The sequence below is a fragment of the Canis lupus genome, chromosome 21 (genome assembly GCF_003254725.2).
Source record: "Canis lupus dingo isolate Sandy chromosome 21, ASM325472v2, whole genome shotgun sequence".
In the NCBI taxonomy this organism is placed as follows: domain Eukaryota; kingdom Metazoa; phylum Chordata; class Mammalia; order Carnivora; family Canidae; genus Canis; species Canis lupus.
In genome coordinates, this window is record NC_064263.1 from 24836594 (window position 1) to 24845242 (window position 8649).

Below are 8649 nucleotides of genomic sequence, written 5' to 3' on the forward strand. Positions count from 1 at the left end.
TTTATTTATTTATTTTAGGGAGCGATAAGGAGAGTGTGCATGCAAGTGGGGGGGAGGGGCAGAGGGAGAGGGAGAGAATCCCAAGTCCACTCACCATTGAGTGCAGAAGTGACTGGGGCTTGATCTCAGCACCCATGAGGTCATGACCTGAGCTGAAAGCTTGAGTTGGATGGTTAACCGACTGAGCCACTCTTGTGCCCCACCATTGATTTTTTTAAATAAACTTTTTTTGAGGCATTGCATACTTACGGAAATATATACAAGAGTACAGCTTGATGAAGTTTCACAGAGCATACATACCTGTGTAACTGGCACCCAGATCAAGAAACACCACCAGTCTCCTTCATGTTCCTCCTAGCTGCTACCCACAGGGAGTGTGTGTATATACACATATATATAAAGTAAATATATTTATTTATATTTATAAATATATTTACACAAACATTTTATTGTTTTTTATTTAGAAAAAGAGTTTCCTTTCCTCCCCACTAAATATATTTGAGTAAGTATATAAAGGATGTCATTTTAGGGCCCCCTGGGTGGCTCAGCGGTTAAGCGTCTGCCTTTGGTTCAAGGCATGATCCTGGAGACCAGGGATTGAGCCCCACATTGGGCTCCCTGCATGGAGTCTGCTTTTCCCTCTGCCTGTGTCTCTATCTCTCTGTCTCTCTCATGAATAAATAAATAAAATCTTTAAAAAAGAATGTCATTTTAAAGGCACATTGAGGGATCCCTGGGTGGCTCAGTGGTTTAGCACCGCCTTGAGCCCAGGGTGTGATCCTGGAGACCCAGATGGAGTCCCACATTGCGTTCCCTGCATGGAGCCTGCTTGTTCCTCTGCCTGTGTCTCTGCCCTTCTCTCTGTGAGTCTCTCGTGAGTAAATAAATAAAATCTTAAAAAAAAAAAAAAAGGCACATTGAGTTACCTGCCTTCATAAGAGCACCTGCAGATCTCTATCTGGCCCTTCTGCGTTAGCAGTGTGAAAAGCTCTGAGCAGTTCCAGTTTAAAACCAAACCCTGGTAGCTGGGAAGACGCGTTCCTTCCCCCTTGTGGCCATACTTGGCTACTGCACCCAAGCTAGGCACCCAGGTCAGTGCAAGAACTTTCCCAACGTGAAGCCGAGGTGCAGAACCGGACAAACTGGGCTCCGTTCTGGGCCGGCATTTTAGAGCAACTCTCGTAGCCCCGGTGGCCTGACCGTCTCCCGATTGCGGTAGCACCTATAGAGTTAGCCTTGGGGGTTGGGAGCTGATTTCACCAGCGGCGTGTCCTTCACGGGGAGGAGATGGTTAGAATGGGGAGTGAGGAGCAGCTGAACAACCGAAGAACAACCCGGTTGTTAGAGATCGTGGCCTTGGCATCCTCAGAGCACAGGATGCGGGAGGGCCCTGGGCGTGCCTACGTGGCCGAAGCCCTGAAGCCCCGCTTCTCTGGAGCTTCTGCCTCCTGCAGGTCCTGTGGGAGCAGGTGAGGCGTGTGGGAAGCTTCAGGAAGAACCGGGGCGTGCCGCAGAGACCTCGGACTTCTAGGGTAACACCCCCCTACCCCCTCACCCCCTCACCCCCCCCGTGAGCAAGGCAGAGGCCGAAGACAGGACTTCTGTTTTTATTTTTATTTTTTTAAAGATTTTATTTATTTATTCATGATAGTCACACAGAGAGGCAGAGACATAGGCAGAGGGAGAAGCAGGCTCCATGCACCGGGAGCCCGACGTGGGATTCGATCCCGGGTCTCCAGGATCGCGCCCTGGGCCAAAGGCAGGCGCCAAACCGCTGCACCACCCAGGGATCCCAGGACTTCTGTTTTTAAAAGTTCACTCTTGGGGCACCTGGGTGGCTCAGATGGTTGTCTGCCTTCTGCTCAGGTCATGGTTCAAGGGTCTGGGATTGAGGCCCACATCTGGCTCCCTGCTCAGCGGGGTGCCTCTTTCTCCCTCTCCCTCTGCCACTCCCCTGCTTGTGCTCTCTCACTCTCTCTCAAATAAATAAATGAAATCTTTTATTTTTATTACTATTATTTTTTAAGATTTTATTTACTCATGAGAGAGAGAGAGAGAGAGGCAGAGACACAGGCAGAGGGAGAAGCAGGCTCCATGCAGGGAGCCCTATGCGGGACTCAATCCCGGGCCCCCAGGATCACGCCCTGGGCCCAAGACAGTGCTAAACCGCTGAGCCACCCGGGCTGCCCCAAATCTTTTTTTTTTTTTTTTTTTAAGTAATAAAAAATAAAAGTTCACTCTGGGGGAAGTGGGAGGAACTGGTGATTTCTCCAGAGAACTGGTAGAGGAGGGCCATAAGGGGTGGACCCACCGAGGAGGTCTCCACAGGTAGACCTTGAAGCTGGGCTGCAGGCCTAGCCTCCTGCCTCTCACCCCTGAGGCTGGTCCGCAGGACAGAACCAGTTGCAATCTGTAAATATTGCCATTGGTCAATTCTAGTTTGTCTACTTTACCGTCCCTATCTTTTGGTTTCCCCCTTGGTAATATTTTGTCACATATGGGACACACACCACTAGCCCTACTCAGCAGTGCAGATATCAAATAGGGTATGAGTGGGGAACCATATAGGCAGAGAATAGGGCACAAGCAGCCCCTGGAACTCATTTCCCACTGCACTGTCACCAGAGTCCCAGTGGAAGGGGCCTGCTGTAGTAATGTTGAAATGGAGGAGGAAAGTATTTTGATATAAATGACTTTTTTTTTTTTTTTTTTTTTTTTTTAAGAAGAGAAAGGAACTTTTAATAGAGTGGGTATGAGGGCAGGCCCTGTGGCTCAGCGGTTTAGCACTGCCTTCAGCCTGGGGTGTGATCCTGGAGACCAGGGATCAAATTCCACGTCAGGTTCCCTGCATGGAGTCTGCTTCTCCCTTTGCCTCTCTCTCTCTCTCTGCCATGAATAAATAAATAAAATCTTAAAAAAAAAATAGAGTGGGTATGAGAAGGAAACAGCTAGGTGACTATGCCACATTGGAAGTACCGTATCCAGCAAGTAGCTTAGTTAGTAAGGGGGAGCCCCTAGAACCCAGTGGCTGATATCATTGGGCTAATGCAGACATATTGAGCTAGCTATCTGGGGAAATGAATGAGCCTCTAAGGTCATCACATATATCTCTCCTTACACTTGAAAAAAATATTCAGTGTCAGGTAGGATGTTTGGGGCTGTAATTGAGGCTTCCTAATCAAAAATGACTTAAGGTGTGCCTGGCTGGCTCAGTCTGAATAGTGTGTGACTCTTGATCTCAGGATCATGGGTTTGAGCCCCACAGTACATGTAGAGATCACTAAAACAACAACAACAACAACAACAACTTTATTTATTTTAAGGATTTATTTATTTATCTGGGAGAGACAGGGAGAGAGCATGAGCAGGAGGGGCAGAGGGAGAGGGAGAGAATCTCAAGCACACCCCGTGCTTAGCAGGGAGCCCCATGTGAGGCTGGATCCCAAGACCCAGAGATCACGACCTGAGCCAAAACCAAGAGTCAGAGGCTCCACCAACTGTGCCACCCAGGTGCCCCACAAATAAATAAACTTTAAAACAAAACAAAAGTGACTTAAGCTTAAGAAATTTCATAATGTCGATTAACAAGAAGCCAGCAAAACAGTCTCTGGATTGACTCAGTGGCTTAGTTTGTCCCCTAGGACCTTGCAATCTTTCCCCTCAGCCACCCTTCTTGGCAACATCTTCCCTCATGGTTGCAAGGTAGCTGCTGTTGTAGATCCAAGTATCATGCTATCATGCAACAATATCCAAAATCTTCCCTCCTTATCTCTCCTCTTTTATCTTTTTTAATCACAGAGGAAAATCTTTCTTAAACCCCACCACCACCACCACCAGGAGGCATCCCCTTTCATTTCACTGGTCAGAACTGAGGCACACAGGCTCCACTGACCCAGCCACAGGGAACAGGGACTGTTACCATGGCTGGTGTGGACCATGGGTCATCCTATCAACAGGGAAGAGGGAATGCCTGCTAGGAAGTGAACCCTTGTGTCTGCCATTACATTTTTGTTCTTTTTTCTGATTATAGAAGTCATATATGTCCTCTGTAGGAAATTTGGGAAATCCAGAGAAGGATGAAGTAGATCCACCTGGAACCAAGCGCTGTCTTATCATTTTGACCTGCTTTTCTCTCTCTCTGCACTCTGCTCCACTCAACCCCCTTCATCCTCCTCTGCACCAGCCCTTTATCTCTGTTTCCCCACACCCAAACCACCTTCTATTCAGTACAGAAAAACACTTGTTGTAGGTCTTGGTCCCAAACTCCTCCCTTGCTTTTTTTAAAGCTGTGGGGAAAAAAAAAATCATAAGTAACAGAGTATGTAAAAAGGATGTGTGTAGTGCAATGATGTTACAAGTGCTTGTGAACCCACCACTCAGCCTGAATACTTCGAAGCCCTGATCATGTACCCTCCTTTCCCTTCCTGAATTGGCTGTTGCCCACTGTGTTCATCATTTGTTGCCACAAAAATGCCATGTATTGTCTCAAAATTCAACAAGCTTCATCTCATATTCATGGTCTGCAGGTTGCACTAATCTAGATTGGGCTTGGTGAGGTGGCTCTACTTCAAGTTGCGGATTGTCTGCATTTGGCTCCAGACTGCAGGCTGGAGCCAGGTCTGCTCCATATGTCTATCATCCTACAAGGATCAGAGTCTACCTGGCGCATATTCTCCTCCTGGCCCTTCACTGAAGTGGGAGAACCATGTCAAACAGCAGCAAAAGGAGATCCCTGGGTAGCTCGGCGGTTTGGAGCCTGCTTTTGGCCCAGGGTGCAATCCTGGAGTCCCGGGATCGAGTCCCACGTCAGGCTCCCGGCATGGAGCCTGCTTCTCCCTCCTCCTGTGTCTCTGCCTCTCTCTCTCTCTCTCTCAATGTCTATCATCAATCAATCAATCAATCAATCTTAAAAAAAAAAAAAAACCAGCAGCAAAAGCCCATTGAAGGCACTGCTCAAGTCATGTTTACTGACATTCCACTGGCCAAAGCAAATCACGAGGCCAAGCCCAATCTCAGCAGGGCAGGGAAGTACACTCTTTCCCAGCAGAGAGAGGTACCCAAACGTTTGCTGACCACAATCCAGACTCCCATAAAAATGCCTTTGGTTTTCTTTATGGTTTTGCCAGAAAGAGATGTATCTCTGCAGAATATATTAGTTGTTTTCCTCTGGTTGTGAATTTTCTTTTCTTTTTTTTTTTCTTAAGATTTATTTATTCATTCAGAGAGAGCGAGAGAGAGGCAGAGACACAGGCAGAGGGAGAAGCAGGCTCCATGCAGGAAGCCAGAGGTGGGACTCGATCCTGGGTCTCCAGGATCACACCCCGGGCTGCAGGCGGTGCTAAACCGCTGCGCCACCGGGGCTGTCTGGTTGTGAATTTTCTATAAATGGATTCTGAATGGGTATATTTTCTGAGTCATGTTTCTCTTTACTTTGTTTTCTCCCTATTTTATCAGTCAGGATGTTTGGTTGTGAACACAAACACCAATGCTGGCTCCCTTAAGGGAAAGGGATTTATTGGAAGGGTGTTGGGTGGTTCATAGAATTGATGGGAAGGTTGGAGGGAGAGCCAGGCTTAGGAAGTGGACAGGATACAGATCAGTAGTTGCCTGGGGCTGGACATGGAGATTCCCTCTACAGGGAACTCCCTCTAAAGGGGCACAAAGAAACTTTTTCGGATGATGAAAATATATTTTGATTGTGACAGTGGTCATATGGGATTTATACATTAGTCAAAACTCATCAAACTATATACTTCAAATGGGTGCAATTTATTGTATGTAAATTATATATCACCTCGATATAAAAAAGAGGATATGCTTCATTTAATAATAATTTTTAAGTCTGTAGTGGCTAGTGCTTGAGAAAGCAACTGTGGGGTTCTTCCCTGACTAGTTTTATATGATTTGGGGTGATATTTCTGGCTCTATACTGGGTTCTCTAGGCCTCTTGATTCTGTGAGCTCCCCAATAGTACTTTTTGTTTTTTAAATATAACAGATACATCTCAATAAAAAATTCAGTGATTTGAGTATATTCACAGGATTGTGCAACTATTGCCACAATCAATTTTAGAACATTTTCATTACACCAATAAGAAAGGCCATACACATTGGCAGTCAGTCATTTCCTCCTAGGCACTATATTACTTTGCTAGGGCTACCATAATAGAGTATCTGGGTGTCCTTAAGCAACAGAAATGTATTCTCTCATAGTTCTGGAGGTTAGGAGTCTAAAACAAGGTGCTGGTAGGACCACGCTTTCTCTGCAGGCTCTAGGGAAGAATCTGTTCCATGCCTTTCTCTTAGCCTCTCATGCTGTCAGCATTCCTTGGTGCTCCTTGGCTTGCAGGCACATCTGCAAATTGCTGCCTCTGTTGCCGTGTGACATTCTCCTCTGTGTCTCATGGTTTCACAGGGCATTCTTTTCTCTTCGTGAGTCTTTCTGTGTGTCTGTTGTCTTCTCACGAAGACATCAGTCATATTAGATTAAGAACACACCCCACTCTGATATGACCTTGTCTTAGTTTACATCTTAATTATATTTGCAAGGACCCCATTTCCAAATAAGATCACTTCACAGGTACCAAGGGTTAGGACTTATCATATCTTTTAAGGGGACATAATTCAGCCCACAACAGTCTCTCATCTCTAGGCAACCACTAAGCTACTATCTGTATTTGTGGATTTACCTATTCTGGACATTTCATATAAATGTGATCATATAATATGTAGTCTTTTGTGGCTACTTTCTTTCACATAACATGATGTTCTCAAGGCTCATCCATGTTTTAATGTGTTGTATTAGTACTCCATTACTTTTTATTTGAAATAACATTCCATTTATGGATATACTGTAATTTTTTTTGCTCATTCATTGATGGACATTTGGATTGTTTCCATTCTCTGACTATTATGAATAGTGTTGCTGTGAACATTCTTATACATATTCTTGTGTGGATATATATTTTACTCTTGGATATATACCTAGGAGTGTAATTTCTGGGTCATATGGCACCTTTATGTTTAATTATGAGGATCCGCCAATCTGTTTTCCAAAGCAGCTACACCATTTTACATTCCTACCAGTAATGTATGGGGTTTCTAATTTCTCTACATCTTTGCCAACACTTTTGGCAAAATTTTCTGTCTTTTAGATTACTAGTCATTCCAGTGAGTTTGAAGTATTTCATTGTGGTTTTGATTTGCATTTCCCTAACAACTAATGGTATTGAGCATCTTTTCATGGGCTTATTCCCATTTCTTTTGTTTGTTTGTTTAAGTTGGCTCCATGCCCACCTGGAGCCCAATGTTGGGCGTGAAGTCACAGCTGTGAGATCAAGACCTGAACTGAGACCAAGAGTTGAATGTTTAATGGACTGAGCTACTCAGGTGCGCCTCCCACATTCTTTAAATCAGCCAGAAATTTTTGTCATGTTTCTGTTGCTTGACACCTATAAACAATAAAACCATGAATCCCTAAAACTTTCCTGAAAGTCTCCTTAAAAGGTGTCTGTCTTCTGAGTTGGTTGTGGGCCTAACAAAAGAGTTCTCCGGGGTCCTTTGAGTCTTCCTTTAAGGTCTCTTTAAGGGGACAGGAGTTACATTTCACAGAGGCCCTCAAAATTCACCAAGGGGTAAGAGGCTGCATCCAAACTCATTAAATCATTCATAAAACACTCACTCACTCTCCCTACTTGTCCCATGCCTGGCTCGGTGTGTAGGGTTCTGCCTTTAAGGAGTTCATCATCTGCCACAGAAGGCACACATGGACATAGCCAGTCTCTGTTCAGAGTGATCAGTTTCTACAGAGGAAAACACAGGGTCTCTCTGTCCCTGTGAACAAGATGCTTCTTAGAGATGGAAATATCTGAGGTAAGTCCTCGAGGATGAGTGGGAGATAGCCAGGTGAAGGGTGGGATATGTGATGATGCTCATGAAATGGCTCACTCAAAGGGATGGCTTTGTATTAGTGATGATGTAAGTTCAACTGCCATAACAATAATCCTCTCTGATGTAAATAGGTATATTTTTAAAAATAGATTTTACTTATTTGAGAGAAAGAGTGTATGTGAGAGAGAGGGCACAAGCAGGAGGAGGATCAGAGAGAGTGGGAGAAGCAGACTCCCCTAACTGCTATGGACCCTCCTGCTCAAATAGAGAAGAAACAGATACACAGCAGTCACTGGTCCATAGCAATTCTGAAATCAAGCCGGGCATGCATTGATTCTGAAGTCAAGCAGCTCCATGATTCAGTTCAAACTTAGGAATACTTCTCTGTGGGTCTTGGTTCTGTCCTCTGAGTCATCCTTCCTTTCTCATAAAAGGTGGCCCGTGTTTGCATCTGAGTAATTGTTTCAGCCCATTTCCTAAACTATTGTACAAGCTAAGGAATCTAAAGTTCTCTTTTCATTTTATATTGTCTCTATCCCTTTCAAATGTGGCATTTGAGTTTGTGACACATCGTTTAGACAAAATTCTTGTAGGGAGAAACAAAATCTGTATTTAGGGAACTTCCAGGAGTTCAGTATGACCAAAATATTGGGCGTTCCCTGGGTTTCTCTCTGCTAGAATTCTAGACACAGAACCACAGTTATTGTGTATTATAGTCCTCATACCTGACTGTGAGAACCTCTAGGGCAGGGTCTATTTC

General features: G+C 44.8%; 1 long non-coding RNA gene across 2 annotated transcripts in view; it reads left to right on the forward strand.

Annotated features, from left to right (window-relative positions):
* The window catches only part of LOC118351787 (uncharacterized), a 22475-nt gene extending 14610 nt beyond the window's left edge, over positions 1 to 7865 (forward strand). Inside the window, exons 2-3 of one of the 2 annotated variants that reach the window (XR_007404632.1) lie at positions 7280 to 7388; positions 7721 to 7865. This is a non-coding gene — a long non-coding RNA (uncharacterized LOC118351787). Of the gene's footprint in view, positions 1 to 7279; positions 7482 to 7720 lie in introns of those variants that run through there. The other variant, XR_004807767.1, reaches the window with a different exon arrangement.
* The last annotated feature ends 784 nt before the right edge of the window (positions 7866 to 8649 follow it).